The following is a 20741-nucleotide window of genomic DNA, read 5'->3' on the forward strand; positions in this document are numbered from 1 at the left end:
TCAGCGCTTCTCCAGCCGGCGAGAATAAACGACGAAAAAGACGTCATTTCATACGGGCGTTAAAACGTTATCGCGTTAGATTTTCCATTTTTGCGAGAATTCCTTTCGAGATGACCTTTTGCGTTACCGGAAGTCATTATCGCCGAGCAATCTTATGATTCGCTCTGATCCGCTAACACCGATAAGAGAAGCACGGTAATAAAGGCGCCGTTCGTGAGACGCGATATATAAATTCCTCAAGGCGGATTATGGAATTTTCAACACCCCCGTCCTAATCTGGCGAAGTTACGATAACGAAGGGAAAGGCCGCGCGAACACAGGACACGGTACGCTAAATAATTTCGACGCACCTACAAATGGCTAACGTGGATGGATCGCTGTTGTATCGCCTTTACACTGCAGAAATGATTTGCGCAACGTTGCTTGAGGCCGTTTGTTTATTTAAAATTTGATGTGTATATCCACCCTCCTATGGTACCGTTGTTGAGTTAAAAAATTAGACGCCAATAAAATCTAAATGAATGCATCGATAAGTTAAACTCGTGACAATCTCGTGTAACAATAATGTTGGGATTTTTTTTTTATTCTCGTTATATTATAATCAATAATTTTAAATCGGTTTGTATGTGTAAAAGATGATAAAAATTTTAATACAGAATTTTATTACATAATTTATCCGATATTCTGATTAAGGCAATATTGTCGTATAATAATATTTTCTATTTCTGTAGTTAGTATATATAATTAATCTTTAATTAGTATAATTAAAATTGGGTAATGTAACTACTATATAATTCGGTCTGTTCATTCGCAGTAAACAGATGAAAATTTATGTTAATAAATTGGAAAGTAGATCTCCTCCCCTCTATTTACAATTACGGAAGGTGGTAATTTCGTAATAATATAAAGTTGAAATTAATTTTAACGTTTAGTTATTTATCTTTTATTTTATTTGTTTTTTCAATCAGCATATTTCCTCGAGTTGAAATATAATAAATCTACATGCACATATAGCGAGAATTCCATAGATTTCCGCTAAATTGCCGAACTTCATAAAATTCCGACATAATCAATCGCGTTGGCTAGTTCATTATCAATAATTTCTCAAATTAATTTGCAACAACAAAGTCTAACAAAGCCGATAAGCCTCGGAATGCCGAGCTGCATATTATTATGCCCGAAAATGAAATTCTCCCGCGTACGAGACTACCTTACGGCACAATGTCGCGTCATTAACATTAATCTCTGCCTCGTAAACCGACGCGTCGTCTGCTTCTTCCATCCTGTTGGCAGACATCATCACCGGCATCTTTTCAGGCTCTCCGCGCCTCATCTCGACGACGTTACGTAAATATTTGTCGCGCGTGTTAAGGGATGAAAATAATAAGTAGACAGCTTCTCGAGAGAGGGTTTCCTCACTCGAGTTTAGGAGCGCTCATAAAGAGGGCGAAGCCGTTTTAAGCGAGAGCCGCTAAGTAACACGCCACCTACTAGGCACGACCCTCGGATATCGAGCGGTACTTATTGTCTCAATTACGTGGAACCCGAACGAGAGCGTGCTCGTTGAGCCACGAGGGCCACTCGCCTCGCCTTGTATGCAACTTCTTTCGTTTTCTTTGTCGGTATATTATTCACACGTCCACATTATCTAAGCATGTATGTCTAAGGTTCGGAATTTCAAAAGACTCATAAACGATGATAAAAATGAACATAATCAATATCATTAAAACAATAGTCTTCTATATACAAATATCTTTGCATTAGTATTTAAAAACATAAAGAATATGCTTTCAAGTAACCTATATGTGATGGCGAAGATAAAGAAAAATAATAAATATCAAAAAATTCAAGAAATTTTTTAATCTGCATTTTAAATGACTTTTTTAGTTAATTACTCGTATTAAATTAGGATATAGAACAATTTGGGTAATATTTTATTACGATTCAAACAATTGTAAAAATAGCCTTTGTATGCATCGTTTGATCATTCCAGTAATTTGGTCAGAACGAAAAACCTGGTATGATGACAGTCGAGCGTGACACTTGGAAATTATGTTTCATATCGAGTGTCTGTTTTAAACTCTTCGTGACACGCGGCACTTTCGACCGCGAGAAATTACACGTGCACCACGCAATACCGTGACCGTGTCAAATCGTGAAAATTTAAATAGTTGGTGGCTGGGGTGCGCCAAACCGGTCATTAAATGCAAAACATCGGAGTGTCGGATACGAGTTACGGAATTTCCTTAATAAAAAGTTGACGGTAATGTAATTATATAATCGAACAACCGAGACTATAATATACACGTGTCCTAGAAACATCGATTTTAATTTTAATAAAAAACTGTGTCTCAATCTTTTAAATTTATTTTCTTCAATTAAATAATTGAGGCAATACTTTTCTTGCAATAGATCGAAATATTATATTCAACTTGTCGATTCTCACGAATCAAGGAGTCTGTTGATCACATTTCAACTACGAAAGCAGATCTTGTTACTGCAAGATATCGTCAAATGCGAGTTTCTGCATCTCAAATTTCGATAATAATAGCATTTACGTAACCACGGATACTCGATGCAAAGAGATGCTTGAGTATTGCGAGATAATGTCTACTAGAGCGGAAACGTGTATATGTTACACATGAATATTTTCTTTGAGAAACGCAGAAGTAATACAAGGTAAAGAAAGACAATAATACATCTTTCCAACTGTTAGATATCTGTCAAAAATATATACCTTCCAAACGCCTCTGAAAAATAAATCGTATATATTTTTTGATCACAAGACCGCAAAATATAAGAGACGGAAAGAGGAAAAACGGAAAGGAAATATGTACATTTATAAATACAGTATATTATTTAAATAAATATAATTAATGATTATATATTTATTTGAATAAACATATATCATCATCATGTGTATCATATAGGAGCTTCCTACAGATTATTATAATCTCTGCAAATTTTATAAAATATGGAATATATATAATAAATATATATAGTTATTTATATCTTTTAAAAACTTTTTCGCGAAATATAATAATCGATTAGGGATAATTTCGAGTTAAAAGTAAAATTTTTTTATCGCTAGAACGAGAGTATTATTCTCGGAATGCCGGTCACGACTCGGCGGGAGGATCTTCACTTTACTGTTTTTGGCCTGCCTCGCTGCCTTAAACCACCCAATTTACGGTGCAAACATTAAGGTCGTCATAAAGTACTGGCAGTCTTAAGACGCCATAAATCGCGCCGTCCTTCCGCCACCCTTCTTCTCTTTCTCTTCACGCGTTCCTTTCGCTCCGCTTTCGAGGGCGAATCTGCGAAAGCCCGCATGGCACGGCAGGTGTATTTCACTTTCGTGGCCGTAGTTCTCTCAAGCACGCGTGCCAAAGCAGCTTACCGGGAATTTCGTTGCCGTCTTTTGCCTGCCGGAGAGGGAAGATTGCGGGCTCAAGTTGCGCGCCGCCGCTGCCACTGTCGATGAAACAAAAGCACCCCTTACCCGTCTCTTAAATATTAAATTCACCGCAAAGCGAAGAGATGAAAACATTAACTAATAATACGAAATGTCTTTGTTTCACAATCCGGCTCGTTTATAAAGTTTGCAATGTTTGATGTTTCCATTCGATTTCAATTTACGCAAGTTATGCGGCGATAAGTTGACGAATTCTATCCATGCTGTCCATATTTGTAAATCTTGCATGGTTTGAAAAATAACTATAATGAATAACATGTCAATTTTCGCGAAACGTGTATTTTATGTATGAGTGAGAGAGGGAGAGAGAGAGAGAGAGAAACATGTATTAATTTTCGATGTAATTTTACTTTTAAATGAGCCAATAAATCAAAGGCATAATTTAATTATCTTTATTTGAATTACTGAATAATTTTCAAAGCTAACTTTTTCATAAATTTCATTTCATTTTTCCTTATGACGTCTGAATGTTTGAAGGCTTTAATTAAATCAACGATTTAATTGATATGATATCATATTGTGAAATATATGTACGGAAAATATGATATAATTAAAAAAAAAAAAAAACTTCTACTTAAAATAAAATAGAAAATTCTTCTTGATACCGAACGAGTAACTTTAGTTTAATAATTTTAATTAATTTTTATTGTATATAATTAATAAATTATGATACCGTTAAGAATAACAATTATCGTTCCAAGTTCTTGCCTTATAATATCTATAATTAAAAGATATTATGAGATTAGCATACTTGTATAGATTTTACATCAATTATACAAACTAAATGTCATGAAAATACTCTTAAGGAAATAGTGTTCGGATTACACGATCAAGAAATAGATGAGGAGCTTCGAACCTCTTTATATGCGACAAGGTACTCGTAATCAAAATCTATCGACTCCATTCGTCGGCCGCATATATCCGAGCGATATATCTATATCTAAGAGCGGCGCCCGTATCTGAAACGAAATAAATCTTCCACGGAGAGGAAAGCGGATTAAAAGAAGCTGAAAATCTATCCGGCGATAATAAGGACGAGCGTTATCGGCGGAGACTGAGTCGATGAGATAGTCCGATGCGGTAATTTGAGGCGCAAATAAATCGATATCCGCGCGAGCGCGTTATTATTATTAATAATTTTAGTGTTCGTCGCAGCGGCGGTAACGGGATATTAGGTGGACCCTATCATGTAAAATTATAGAACAGTTTGGCGAACACGGGCGTACTTCCGCATAAGCGGCGTCATTATCATTTTAGCGTAATTAGCGTTTAGTAATTACCGAGCATATTCATCGCGGAGCGTTTGCATATCATACCGAACAGTATTTATATCATCACGTGAAGCATATTTATCGTGCATATGCAGCCGCACATGCACGACAAACTGCAATAACGGCGCTAGGTACGCATGACTTCGTCGCATTTTCTAAAATTGCGCAAAATTGCCCTGTAAATTAGAATTTGTAACCATACATAAGAATAATTCAAACTTGTTCATCTCTCTCTCTCTCTCTCTCTTTCTTTCCTTCCAGTGTTTCGACTATTTTATAAATATATAAAAAAATAAGTAATCCCAAATCGAAATAGGAATAATTTATAATGACATCTCTTTAACGTTAAAGAACAAATTTGCTTTGCAATCTGCGGGTTTTTATAAGATAATGTAGACGTAACTTGGCACAGTTTTGCAATCGTTATTACGATTATTTCACATAAATAAATGTCAAAGACAAACGGGACAATAGGAGACGAAAGGAAAATCCACGGAGATGAGACAGCGTTCAGAATTACGGCAGTTGCATCGCCGACAGAGTTGCCATTAACGCGGTTGCTCGTGCGCGTGCACATCCATATGCACGCAGATGCGTTTTCGTGTGACATTCGCCTAAATCGCTTCGCGTTTCGCACACAACAGATACGCTACCGACATGTGGGAATGCGAATGCCGCATGTAAAAGGCAGTTCTCGAGACAGATGCGCCGGTGTGGTGAGTGGGTGGTGTTAATAATGCCCGACGACGGTTCTTACAAGCCGCCTTACGTCGGAAAGGCAGCGCATCGCGCTACGCCAAAGTGACACACCGTGCGCAATTTAAGTGGCGTATCTCCCGTCGTCCCTGTTGCCGCCGTCGCGAATATTCGAGAGAAACATGTTTCACCGCGTGCCTGCGCGTGCCTCATGTGCGTCCAATTTCGAGTATTCTCGGAACGAGAATACTCGACATTGATAGGAACTATCAAGTATCGTCGTCGACGTCTCGGTGAGAAAAAAAATCTCGCGACTATTCGATATTAGCAAAGGACCGTACTCATATGCCCTATCATGATTCGGGCGTACGTAACAGTTTTTAAATAAAATTTGGCTTACACGAAAAATTTTGCGAAAGAAGAATCGCAGAGAAAATTTTATGTATATTTTCAACATGAATAAATTAAATACTGTAGCATTGTTTTATTTTGAGATCGTGGAATTTAGGATGATATGAGATAAATGTTCGTGATATCGTTTGCTTATTTCGTATTATTATATTGTAAATAACGAATCACGCAATCGAAAATATATGCAAGCGAAAATGTTGATTTCATTTAACCATTCTCGTTTGATGAAATAATACTTTTCGGAAGAAATGTTTTTGATTACCCGGCGCGCGGCGCGCTACGTGAGTCGTAAACGTCGATTATTGTGAATTATCGGGCCGCGCATAGATGCAAGTTGGAAGTTTCCAACTCGTAAGTCACAGAGTCGTATCCCTGTAGCGAGGAAGCGGTGGTGCGTGGTATGTATATGAAAGTATACTTCCCCTCGCGTCTGGTATATCTAGAAATTATACCCCATAATGTAGCTGCGGGACTCGAAGAAATTTACCACTGCAACGTACCGCGTAAGAAATGTACGAGTGTTAAAAATGTGGGAGGCTAAATTTCATAAGAAAATGTTGGGAAAAATATGACGCCTGTGCGCGCACAGATGTTCCATTGTAACATCGAATACAAAACTCGAACGGACGGGGAAAATGGTATTTAAATTTTAGTCTTTGCAGAATATTTATCCGATAAAGTTAAATTTTGTGATATTAATAGACGCAATATGTTCTTATTAATACTATTTTGACGTTATCAAAAATTTCCATGTAATTTCTATATATTGTTACTGTTTTTGTATCACGCGACATTCTTTTTGATGACTCTACCATATATAAATAAACTATACATAAGTTTTCGTAAAACGGGATGATAACAAAAATTGTTACATAAATGAGCACTTCGCGCTAAATGTAATCGCGCTAAAACGTTAATGGTAATGGTATCATTTTCCCAAAATTACTGTGCCGCATCGTGTAATATACAACATAAAACTTAATGTCAATCTGTTTCATAAAAATCTATATTGGAGCATATATTTTGCGTAAAAAAATAATTTATAAAATGTGATTAAATCAACACACATTGCGTGAAAATGATGGAAAATTTTCCTATATATATTTCAATTAATAGTTTTATTTCTATTTATACATTTATTATTACTTCTATTTATATTCTACATATATTATTTCTATTTATACAAAGATTAAAAACTTGAAAACAATACCTGTTTCCTTTTTTATTTCTTATTATCCGTTACGCGACCTAGAAAAACATTTACATGTACTATATATAATAAAAATGTAGAACAAATTCCAGTAAAAACAATATAGAGTACAATATATTTGTCTTGACTGTCTAAATATCTGCGTTCGATCCAAGTCGGATTTAACTTCGTCGTAAGAAGATTAAATTTTTTCAGATGATTTCCCACGCGTTTCGCCGACGATTTATTAGGGACAGTTAATCGCCGTCCTAGATAAATTTTAATGTCGACGGTGGATTTGATCGCGCAATCGTGTACGTCAAATGCACTCTCCGACGAGAAACTTTCGCGACACTGTATCGATTGTATTATTCTCAACGTTATCTCGGGCACTGTACTCGCAATGCAAACACCTTCGGCGTTATTAACGCCGTCGCAGCTTCGGTCCTCGTGCCCGCAACTCGCAACAACCCCTTTCCATTTAAGATTCTCATTCCGAGCACGATAACGCTCAGGTAACCGAGACGACGACGGCACCCTCGTCGCATAGAACGCCGTGGGGTCGTGGTTTAATTATCTTTGCCTCCACGGGTCGACGGGGCACCGAGACTTACCGGCCTGCAGAACGTTACCTATACCTACCTACGCGACGACGTGACATCGTTCCTAATTCTCAACCCCCGCCGATTACATTATTAATATCAATGCCAGAGCAAGCCGGCGCCGCGCGACGGCGGTATCAGGGCGAGAAGTTTTTGCCGAAGAAGATTGCCGATGCCGGGCATACATATGGATGCGAGAACTCGCCCAAGCAGAGTCAGAATTAGTCGTGTTATTAGCGATCTCGGTGATCGTGAAGACTTGATGTTTTCAGTAATTTTCTCTCGCATCTCGGATATTCAAGGGATGTGCAACGCATGAATACATCGCGATTTCTATCTTGCAAAATTGAAATCGATTTTATGCCGTGTATTAGAGATACTGCACTGATATTAAAAATTCTTGAATATCTTATAGTGCGGTTATCGATTAATGAATATCCGGAGAGAGAGATTTTGAGATACCTTTGGATATCCGAGAATAATCATTGAATATCTCTATACCGTGATCGTGGTATGGTTGCATGCATATGTATGCGTGCATTAGTTTGCGTAATGTTGTTTATTGACATAGCTGTGACCAACTCACTGCTTCTCGTTTCGCATAGCGTAAAAAAATTTTTATCGATTTTCCGAAAGATGAGTAAAAAGTATATACATATGTTTAAAAAATCGAAAAAATAAAATGTAACTCATATGTTATCTCATTAAAAAGATGAGCAGGTTTCAGTATTTTTATTCAAATGCTATTAGTAGTATCTTTTGTGAGAGAACAATTTTTTTAATATACAATATCTGTTTTTCTTTTTTTTCCACGCACAGATACGTTTCCTCGCTCTGGCGAGCCTAGCGTTTTCTATAAACGGTAATAAGCGAGATTCGAAGTAATCGTCAGGCGTAACGCCGTACACGCTCAACTGATTTGATTTCCACAATTTCCGGGAGTGCCTGGCGGATTGTCATGCGAAACGCGAATGAAGCCGTAATTTAGCGCGCGCGCGCGCAAGTCTCGACAAGGAGAGGCGCGGGCCATCAGTGCGGGTGAAAGAGAGCGCTGGGAGGCAGAGAGCGGGTTGACAGCGCGCGAGAGGAACGGCGAGCGGGAAAGCGGTAGAGCGGAAAATAATGCAGCGTGCGGAATTACAAATTACACGCTACTGGAGCGGTAGGTGGGTCCCACCCTCGCACGGCGCGGCAGAGGAAGGGGGGAGGGCTCTGTTCGTTCCGTTGATTACACAAACAACATTCGTCGCAACGTTGTGGAAAGAGAGAGAAAGACAGAGGGAGAGAAAAGACATTTATTAGAGAGCGAGTAAGAGAGAGAGAGAGAGAGAGAGAGAGAGAAAGGCACGAGGTGGGAGCCGCTAGTATCAAACGCGGTCGTTACAAAGCCTGCTATTAATCTTTATTACAAACAATCCTCTGTGTTAATTCCGTGTAATTTCCCACCAGTCATGCTCTAAACGCGCACACTATTGCTTTTGCATACGGCTATAGAGATGCACTGCGTTTAATCGTGTCCTTTAAAGGATGACACATAAGAAGTAGTGCGCGAATTTAAATTAATATAGATAGAGATACGGTACAACATTCTTCGCGATATGACACACAGACGGTGAGTTCTCTAATTAATCATTAAACTTAAAATTTTCTTTCTCTTAGAATTTAGGAAAAGGGAAGTTATGTACGTGGAAATAAGTTTCTAAGTTTCAATCTACATCCCTTTGAGTAAATCAACTTAGATCGAGTGTGTCAATCGCGTAAACCTTACATTCGTTTGGACGCAATTTTTTTTTTTTTTAATTTCAATGTGTACTTGTTCCACATTCGTAACTCAATAACTGGAAAATGAAGTATTTGAAGTGTGAAATAAAACTACAGAAAATCTGGAGACATTTTTTAAAGAAATTTTCTCTCTCTCCCATGAACCTCTTCAATTCCCACGACGGTGAATAGTAACGCATGGTGTTGCGCGTAAGTAGCGCATGAAATTGCGCGAGTTGCACATGAGTAACGCGTGCCGTGACCGTAAACAATGATACCATGCAAATATTATACGAAACGGCACCCGTGGCAACGACATACGGATTTATTGGAAAACTCGATACTCGTGAAATCCTAGTCTCTCGAGAACAGGCAACGTATACACACGCGTACATAAAACAAGATAATTTCAGATCTCCGCGGATTTCACACGAGGCACGTTTTGCTCTTCATAAACAAACTGCGGAAAAACTATGGGAGAAACATGGTACAATACTATGGACTTTAATTCAAACTTTGCAGAGTGCTTTTAATACTTTTTGGATTGAAACTTTATGACGAAGAATAATAAAAATCATAAATTTACGTTACGTTTATGTAAAAATCAAGACTACCAAGTGCACATTCCAGCTATTTTTATTGAACTAAAACGATACACACACAGAGTTATTTCTCAACTCATATAACATTATTATCAAGATGAAACGAATTATTTTTATTTGAATTATATGTTTTTAAATCTTGTGTTGTTCTCTTTTAAAACTAAAATTTTGCAATTTAAATCTGTTTTAAATTTTCGGTTAAAGCGGTTTTAAATGATCGCGTTACATATTGCTAAACATTAACAATATATAATAATATTAATTAAATGCGTATTGCTAATGATAATCGCAACGCTGATATGATCGAGTCTTAATTGATTAAGTTTATCATAATGAGAATTTCCTCCAAAGACGAATCAACACGACGGGGAACAACGCGTTAGAGAAGGGATTAATGAGCATAGAGAAGATCTCTTAGATTTAGATCATTAACCTTAACGAAGTTTCGGATGGTAAATCCCGGCGAGAGATTGTTAACGTAATATTCCGTCGATCGTGTAATGAGGTAGTTGGTCTAATTTTATTGCGGCTTACAGAACAATAAAATTAAATATAATTAAACAGTAAAATATGTACCATATAAGGCTAATACATAATAAATAATCAATACACCCAAATAGAATTTATAATAAATAATGTACGATACACAATTTTACGGACACTAAGAACACACTTATTAGTATTAATAATTCATGATCTCTCTCTCTCTCTCTCTTTGTCTCTCTTTTTTTTACAGCAACAAATTTATAAAGGATGTATTAGTATCACTTTCTTTTGTCTCTTTCTCGTATATATATAGAGTCTTAAAAATCTTTCATTATTTATATTATTTAATTGAAAATCTCTTGCTGTTATTTCGTCTCTCTACAATCGTGTAATTTAAAAAAAAAAAAAAAAAAAAAAAAACTTCGGCAATTACAATATCGATTATCTCGCGAGGCATTTATTAAGCATCGGTCATTAGCTCATACGGGCAGTTCGCGAACGTGCGAACATATCCGCGTGATTCGCGTCAGTAAGAGTAATGAAGGTCGGTAGGGATCTTATCTGTCGATAAGAAGCAGCTTGCTCGCGTCATCCCATATATATCTCTTTTTAGGTAATCCCCGAAGAAGGTCGCTTAAAGCCCGAATGAGGGCTTTGGCGTTCCCAGACGTCCCTCTAATACCCTGTATTAAACATCCTACCAACGGAGCATTAGCGATTTATATCATCCCGCAAACGCAACCTGCTATTCTATAATCTGCACCTAATTTAAATAGACAATTATTATTTTCTCTTTCTCTCTCACTGCGCTTAAAAATTTATCTTTTACAGAAAATTACATCGCGTATAGAAAAGGAAAAAATTCTTTTCCTAAATATTTGTAAAAAATGGCTATGCGCGTCGTTGAAAATATATTTGATTGACGATTAGCTATCTGTGATCGATCGCGCATCTTTCGAATTTGTGAACCACTGTCCCACACAAACACCTTCTATGTCGCCCGTAATGTTCTTCCCGACTGCAGTCTCACTTGGACGACACCGGGTTATAAGGTGGCCCGAGGACGGGTTTTTTGCGCGAACACGTCCCGGCACCGGCATCGATTTCGCATCCACCGGGTGTCTTGGTCGTGAAAGGACTTGGCGGAGAGCAGCAGAATGCGGGGAGGAAGGAGGTGATGGGAGCCCAGAATGCGGAGGTAGAAAAGGACCTCCATTATCGGGCGTCCTACTTTTGTCCCACGGTTTTGCAGCGGTGCCGGTGTCGCGTGAAAACGCCGCTGGCGACTCCTAATGCCACGAAATCACCACGCCGTATAGCGTTTCACGGGGCGATATCCTCCCTATCTTTCGCTCTAGTCGTTTTCTAATCCGAAGAATTCCAAGAGCGACCATTTTCCGTTGTACTTTCGTGGCACGAACGGCGCTCTAATTTTACCGCAAACATTCCGCCCCACCCTTCCGGCAGACATCTTAAAAATCTCTCGGCAGAGTATTCCGGGAGAGTTCTTCCTGCTATGAGAAACTATTAGATGGTTCGTGCGATATAATCGAGAGGCTATGTACATTTATTTCCCGCCCGCTGCCAGCTGTTGTAAGAATACTGAAATTCACGTCGTAAAGGTGTAACACGGCGTAATAAAGGTTTAATACGAGCCGCTTAGAAAAATTCCATTTTCCGTGAAAAGTAAAACGTACTCTCGAGTATGCTCTCCATGGAGGCTTATATCTGTTAAATCTGATCAAGTTATTAATTTTACGGTAGATTATTTCGCTACATACAAAGCATCTTGTATGAGAGTTTGTGCAAGATTTAAACGTGGAGAAAATGGATTATTATTATTCTTGTATATATTCGATTAATCTGCTTTATTACGGCAATAATCGAACGAGTAGTTTAGATTGTTGAATTTAATGTAGAATTGATCAAATATTATTTTATATGTTGATAAAATACCATCGATTTACCCATTACCATCGTTTTTATCCATTGCTTTTCACATTCTATATCGCTTTAATATTTGACGCTCCGTAAATTTTATTTTTATAATGTGCATCATAATCCCACGAATATGGGTCAGATCGGCGTCGTTGCATTATTAACAATTTACATCGCGTGCAACGTCACCGTGCAGTTTATTTAAGTTTTCCTCTGCCGAATTTTACGTTCGACAGTAATTAATCGGAAGAATGAAATCGCTGTGCATTGTGCGTTTATCGGATTTTAACGATAACTCAAATGTTTCGCGTCAACATAGAAATTGGAGCAAAAATTGCGCGACCGTGGAAAAGATGCCGTTTATGTTTGAATAAAGCGACATTATTTGCAATCGTTGATATGCAATCGATTGTGCTGCGAAATGTCATGTAAAATAAATCATTTGCTGTTGCACGTGAAATCGTATTCAGGCGATGCATTTCCATAGCGTCGTAATTTTCGGATGCTCCGCTTCGCAACTTGTCCCCCTCCCAACCCCTCCCTTTTCCTCTCTTCGATTCAGCCGGACTAATTTGATTACGACAACGACGAACTCGCAACAACAACAACGGTGCCGGCATGTGCCGCAGGTTGCATTTCTCTACTCTATTTATGGATATCGATCTGGACGTTTCACTTTCGATGGTGGCCGTTTGTGAAATTAAAATCTGTCGCAAAAAGAAACTGCATTTCTAATAAAGCATATTACACAGTATTACATAATAATACCAATAATATATAATATAATATGTATTATATAATAATTATATATGATAAAAAAAAATATATAATAATATAATACTTTAAAAATGAACCGTGAATATAATTTGATAACTGAGTTAACTATGTAATAATATTTCAAAAAAATAGCGTTGAATTAATTTCTCTCAATGACCATAATGATCCAGAAAACCACTATTTTTCATGCATGTTTCAAAAATTCACTTAAAAGTCCGCCAACAGTGGATTCGTTTCAATTTTTCCGACAAACGAGGAGTATATCTCGGCGTCGATCGCGGCAGCGTCGTCCTTGGCGAGGAGAATGCACGACGTATAAACCGCCGGGAAACACGGTTTCGAGCTCTAGTTACGCGTACGCTACCCAGCATCCGGGCAAAGTTCACCGTGTTTCTCTGTCTCTCTCTCTCTCTCTCTCTCTCTCTCTCTCTCTCTCTCTCTTTCTCTGTCTGTCTCTCCATGTCGTGCTCCGTATACCTATACACACGCCGAAGATAATCCACTGCTAAGCTCGCTCGATTCGCAAAGACTGTGCACCGTTTGTTTCGGGATTTGCCATTCCGCTTGACTCCCTTCGAGATCTCCCGCTACGACGCGTCTCTTCGCGTCCTGCCTGCAAATTCCCTATCCTTTTCCAACTATTGCGCCGCGATATCTCGAGGCAGCTCTCCAGTTTCTGGAGAGAACTCGCAAGGAGTTGGCGGGATTTCGGCAGCGAGACGAAGAGACAAAGGAAAACGTAGGGAAATCCGGGAGGAGAAATGATGGAAAAGCGGTGGATGGACGAGAGAAGAGGAGAAAAGGAGAGAAGGTTGTGAGGTTTCGCTACCGACTGAATGGCGAAACATTGTTGTCTCTCGCAAAGGACCCTTATGCCGCGAGACGATAAGAAAGAATCTGCTGTTTATCTTCGTTATTGCCGGCACGACCGTTATCACGGTAAGGAACGTAGTTCATCGCGGATAGGAATGAAGAGTATTTGCGCGATGTAAAACACGAGAGTGAGAGAGAGAGAGAGAGAAATGTCGCGCGACGAGTGATTAACATGAGTCTCTTTGGATAGGGGGTGAGCACAGTTGCGAAGATAAATACTGTCTCGTGAAAGCGTTGAATGTATCTCTTTGAACTAATTTCAAAGAGCGCGCAGAGAAACTTGCGTCCTGCTTCTCGTAGTTTTTAAGCTTATCGAAAGAGTGGCGCGGAAACTTTTATTCAGAGGACAGCCGACTAAATAATTTTAATAATAAATTCTTTGAGCAATTTGAAATTGGTTTTTGCTTAAGTATAAATTAGCGAGCTGAGCTTCTTCTAGCTGTCAAATAACGAGACCGTATTGTCTGTTGAAATTCAATCAAACTCTATTTAAAGTTTAATCGGAAGGATGAATGTTGTATTAGTTGTTTGTTTCGCACAAATTCGCAATTGTATTGTAGTTTTACATTAGGAAGGAAGAAAGAATAAGATTATAATGAAAAATTATTATTTAACGCTGCTAGATTTTATATAAAAAATGTGAAACGCGTGTAAAAAATACGAATTTTTGTGAAACATTGTCTTATATTTTCTATAAATATTTCCCGTTAAAGTTTGTTCAATTTCCAGTTGAACTGATTCAACAGCAGATATCTACAGTAAAATTTACATTGCTCGTTAATCTTTCCGTTTTAACGTTCACGCCAATTTACAGGATAAGTTTCCGACAAGTATCTCGTGCGTAAAGCAAATTTCTCTCCGCGTTACGCGCATTTATCGTGTAAAATACTACGCGAAATGAACAAATCGTTGTGCGCGTTATCGCGACCTATACAGCCGTGCCAGAAATCCGTTTCACTGCGCGTCGCTTTTTGCGGACGAGCATAAAAATGGCCATGCGTGCTACTCGTTGATCCGTTTCAATTCATGGACGAGCGTTGATGGCGCAAAAAAAAGCAGATGCAGATACCATCTGGCGCGTGGAATCATCGCCACGATTATTATCGATAACTTCGCACAGAATCGCGCCAACTATCGCGTCCATTTGTGCGAATCACCTCAGTGATACGATATTTTTCATCACATCTCTTTTTGTCACTATCGATTATTTCGACGGAGATGCTGTCGCGTAAGCTTCTTATAAAAGTAAAACGTAGCGTAAAATTATGCAAAACGAAGGATATTTATAAAGGACATAACAAAGGATTGGATGCAAATCTTAACATATTAAACCACATTCAATAGAGATGCACTGTTTCATCAAATAAATCTTTTTTAAAAGTAATCAAGAAAAATAATACAAATTTTCTATTATTAGAAAATAATAAATTTAAGATTATTACTATGATTTGGAAATTTTGGAAACTAATCAATGTTGCATTAATATTCAAAAGATATAAATCAATATTTTTTCTAACAGCATAATTAAGATAAATATGCATATCATTTCTTCGCATATATGCAATCGTAATATCAGTTAGAGACTGTGAAATTAATACAAATCGATATATTAGGTCAATTTGATTGTATTTTTTCAAATATTGCGTATTCTGGAGGCGAATTAATTCTGTCCAAATTAAATTTTTTAGAAAGAATAATGTGTATTTTCAGAGATCCTAATTACCGGGAGTTGTGGCGTTAATGTCGACATTGTAATATATACACACACACACACACACACACACACACAATATAACCCATAATCGCGTGCGTGTACGGCCGATTAAATGTATTCTTCCATTCGTAGTCGCATTCGTAGTCGATGCTATTGCATTATGCTTACATCGCTCGTTCACTAATCGGACTAATTCGAGGCGCGGCGTTGAGAGCAAAGGCGGCGTACGACGAGCGTACACGCATTACCGTACAACAATAATCGAGTAGTTAAAATTTTGCATTCGAGCGTGCGTGCGTGCGTGCGTGCCGCGGCGGTTTACCTGACTTCGGGACGCAGGTAATGAGCCGATTAAACGTACAAGTGCACACCTCCGCAAACATTTCCTCCCCATTTTCAGCCCCATCTCCCTTCCCCTTCACTCTTCACACTTCTCCGGATTCACTATACCTATACACGGATAACGGACTATAGTACGTTGCGTGTAGTACTCGAATGGGACGAACAGTGCCTTCAATGGTACGGGGCTTTAACAATTATTGTTTCCCCTGCGAAAGCTATATTATTAGTATCTTGTGTTTCTGGTAGAAGAAAAAATCGTGTTATGTTTCGACGGAAAGTTTCTTCTGATTCAACCGATCGGATTTATAATTGAATATTGAATCTCATCCAGAGTGCTTTCAATATCACATTTTCTCTTTTTCCAAAAAATTGTAAATATTTTTAATTTTATAAACTACTTCTGTATTATTATAAATATGTTAGTAAATGTAATAAATTTAAAACCATTAATTTTTATGTTTATATCAAAAGCTACTTATATCGAACTACGAAAATTTTTCACATGTTATTTGATCTATTATAATAGTCATGTATTATCTCTTCTTGTATTTAAGCTGAGCATGAAAATTGACGAAAGAATCGCATCGCAAGGATCTTTATAAAAAATCTTATTCCTTTCAAAACAGATCATTTAAAAATATTCGTACGTTTTTTTTTATACATATAAACACAGCAGTGTATAATGTGCATCGTTTATCCGTAAAAGCTGACGGTGAAAACTCGCTCCGGGTTAAATCCCAAGCTCGCGAATGTCCTTCCTTCATCCTCGCGAAGCGCATACTGACATATAAATTCTCAAAATATTCTTTTACGTATTTTCTTCGAAAGTGCAGTTATAAGAAACAGCGTTGTAAAATTAACTGTGATTACAAATTATTTCATAAGATAATATTACACATTTATGAGAAATTATCATATTCTCTGGTTGGAAATCTCAGAATAGAGTTTATATGTGTGTAATATGTGGAGAAATAATCTAAAATTTATTTATATTAAGGAAATTATATATATTTAGCGACCTGATTTATTTAAATAAAGTCCCAAAAATTATTTTTTTACCATAATTGCTTAGAGAGGAGTGAATTTTTTCAGTCCTCCGTTGACTTAAACGATAGCAATGTACACGACACGATAAATGTTTTGCAATTAAAAATTATTTATGTATTAACATTTTTATTGTCTCGCGCTCGCGTCGCACCTTTCTCCGCTTTCTTCTTTTCCGCTTTGTCTTGGGAAGCGTTGCTAATAAAAATAGCCGATTAATTCTCGCGACGTGTACACGCTCGCTCGCTGTCCGGCTTGTATATTCGCCCCATCCGCGAGGCGATATTTACTGCGTCGTGTCGCCATTGCGGAATACCCTTATTCACCGACGGGCGGGTAACGTGCGCGTCCACCCTGTTCCCCCTCACAACCGGTGATATACTACCCTCTTTAACTATCCCTCGAACGGGATACGCGCTAGCGCGTCGCTCCCGTTTTTCCGATCTTTATAGCGGCGCGGTATCAGTCGCGCATTGTATTTCGTTTCTGTAGTAAGGCACTATCAAGAACGAAAGAGAGTCTAAGTCGTAAATTATCTCTCGCTCTTCTCTCCCCCTCTTTCTCTCTAGCTTGTCATCCTCTATCCCCCGCGTTATTGCAGACCTTCTGGCGCGATAAAATGCATCGATCCTATATCGTTCGGTCCGCTAGGATAAATGCCCGACGCGGTTGCACGCATTCCCGATCGTGGACGATGCACCGGCCCAATGGATGCACACAGCCACACGTGTGCTCAGCCGTGACACACGTGCGCGTCCACGAGCAAAATGGACCGATATCCAGGTTGCAGCGAAATTGCAAGAATTTCCAGCGAACATTGCGTCCGGGCGATGACGCAACGTTCGTTCGCGGCGTTCCGATGGAGAATTCGGTATGGGTGTTCCCGCTTTCCCAGCAGCGTCGATCTCTTTGTTCGATCCCGCCTGCCATTCGGGGGAGGACGTGCGTTCGCCCGCTCGTCATTTTTATCCCGGCAGCTGGCCATTCGCCTCCGTGACTGACGCGAATTCCGGATTTATAATGTTCCACCCTTCCCCGTAACATCCACCTACGCGCTTGGGATGGCAACGCGATCGATACGCGTATTCACCAATCTCAATTCTTTTTCAATTCGACGGTAATCGCAATTTCTGAGTTGTTTTATTAGAATGAAATATTAATTTGAAAAACGACAAATTGTATGTGTATATGATTTGAAATTTTAATATTTTTACAATTAATATTTGCATTCTGCTAAAGCCAATGGAAAAAATCACAAATGCAAAATTGTCATTCTTACGTCAACGATCTGGTGTTTCTACAAAGAAAAATGGCGCAGATGCGATGTGACGTCAAAATAAAGTATTGCACATCAAAGAACAGAGTGCAATTTTTCACCGGGCTATTTTTCTTATCTCCTCCTCCTTTCAATCGTCATTTTCTGCGGAAGCAATTCCGCAAAAGTTGCGGCATTCTTTCATCTGTACATTCCATCTGTTTCGAATTTACTTGGCAATGATTTAATTCCACCTTTAATCCGAATCACCCTCTTCCTGAATGCACATCGCAGCCTGTTCATCACAAATTTGTCCTGAGAGAAGCGTAGTCAGTCGCAGCTGACAGAAAAAGGGAAATTTCCATGTGCGAAAGATTTATTCTGTTTAAATTAAAATGCGAGAGACGTATACGTGTTAGAATTATTGACGGACATTTTGGTTAATCTCCCTCTTGAAATAAAAATTTTATTCGCAAAAAAGTTTACGCGTGAAACGCTTTTAAATATCAACTCTTTTAATCAATGTAGTTTTAACACGAGTTATTAATACGTATACAATTTAGAAGTTTATATATTGGTAGATTCACATGAGCGATAAGAATACAGAAGATGCATAAAAATTCATAAAAAAATTTCACAGAGAAACAGAAATAAAAAATAAATTGTGAGAAAAGCTTTTATTCCGATTCGTTGCTAATTGTTTGTGACATCCATAGCTGGCTTTAGAAACAAAGTTTCTTGCGCCAGCGGGTTTATTTCAATCATATTAGCCTATTTTATATGTTCGCTGCTTTTGCATGACAATGATCATAAATTATTATCTGTAATTGCATTTATTTTATAAATTATATCTGAAGAACGGATTTATTGGGCAAAACGTTTGTGGGCGAATACGTTTCTCGACGGTGTTCCGATGGAATATAAATTTTTCGCGTCTGTATGTTACTCCAAATTGTGTTTGGCACGATTGCATATTCCGGCTGCGAAATACATAATAAATGCACAAAAGCGACGTTATACAAATTAATAGGTGTCTGTCAAACTCTTCATACGCGAACAATATCATAACAATACAATTTTTTCATGCCGATAACAATTAATCAAAACATGGAAGGATAAAAATGTCAGCTAATATTGCAAAAATTTTTCTATATTGTCAAATTATATAGAGTTAAGAGATATATTTGGTACTAATGGCGAATATTATGTTTTTTATCTAATTAGAATTATATTTTCTCGTATATAAATTTTATTATTAATACTATTATTACCACTGTCATATTTCTGTGATGTGTAAAGTCACACGAAACAAAGAAATATACAACAGTAAAAAAAAAAAAATGAAAGGGTGAGAAGCGTGTTACGTAAAAATTACATTACAATATAATTAACGCCAAAGGACAGATTTATAATGAAGTTTTAAAAATGCAAAACGGGAAAGTGCGGTGTGAAATCCCTGGGTCGCGTACGCGTAATAATTATAACGTTAATAAGTTACGTAAGCTCGTATCCACACATAAGCCCGATCCGAACATTCGTCAGATCAATCAACATGCGTTTGATCGATCATATGGCTTCGCTGATTTCCTCGTAATGAGAACGCCCCAATAATGTAGCGCGTTTCTCTCACACGGGTTCGGTACACAATCTTTCTTTCATCGTCGTAGCCGTATTCCGGAGCGCGTCCATTATTTACGCATGCTCTGAGAAACCGTGCATCGTGGTACCTAAGTCCGAATGCACCGCATCGACTGAAATAGTAATGCCGTGCTTTACATTTCATGCGACCGAAGGCGCGCCTTCGTCGAATAGCACCGGTATTATTCACCGACGGAAACGGAACAAGCTAAGCCTCGACCGCCAACTTTTCTTATTCCGTGCTCGTCCTCGATGCAACTGCATCCAAGCACCGCTGCAGTTACGCGCGAACGTGGATAGTCACGATACAATAGTACATTCGTGAGATTAGCTAACACACAAGACTGATAGAAACAGAAAACAAAGAAATATTAAATCTTTATTCTCTGGAGAGATTATATTCTTTTAGAAGATCAAAATAAATAAGAAAGAGATGTAAGTAATGCAAATGAATAAGATATGAATAATTGAGTATAAGCATAAGATATGATCAGTAGCGATGAAATAGAGCGTGAGATTAATAATAACTGCATGTATGTAAAAGAAGACTACATACAAGTAACGAGAGAGAGAAAGAAAGAACTTTGTGCTAAAAGCAAGGTTAGTATATGTAAATGTATAGTAATAAAGTGACTTTGAAATGGGATCGTTATATCCGCATACGATA

General features: G+C 38.1%; 2 protein-coding genes across 3 annotated transcripts in view; both read right to left on the bottom strand.

The window, feature by feature from the left end:
* Tmtc2 (Transmembrane O-mannosyltransferase targeting cadherins 2) overlaps nucleotides 1-20741 on the bottom strand; it is a 202017-nt gene that overhangs the window by 175772 nt on the left and 5504 nt on the right. The gene's annotated exons all lie outside the window — the stretch shown is intronic.
* LOC138937483 (protein dpy-30 homolog) overlaps nucleotides 2926-20741 on the bottom strand; it is a 95791-nt gene continuing 77975 nt past the window's right edge. Inside the window, exon 6 of the transcript XR_011447526.1 lies at nucleotides 2926-3474. The gene's annotated coding sequence lies outside the window, so the exon portion shown is untranslated. The remainder of the gene's footprint in view (nucleotides 3475-20741) is intronic.

The sequence above is a fragment of the Polyergus mexicanus genome, unplaced genomic scaffold, assembly GCF_030449975.1.
Source record: "Polyergus mexicanus isolate NDT 795.1 unplaced genomic scaffold, iyPolMexi1.0 SCAF_11, whole genome shotgun sequence".
NCBI lineage: Eukaryota > Metazoa > Arthropoda > Insecta > Hymenoptera > Formicidae > Polyergus > Polyergus mexicanus.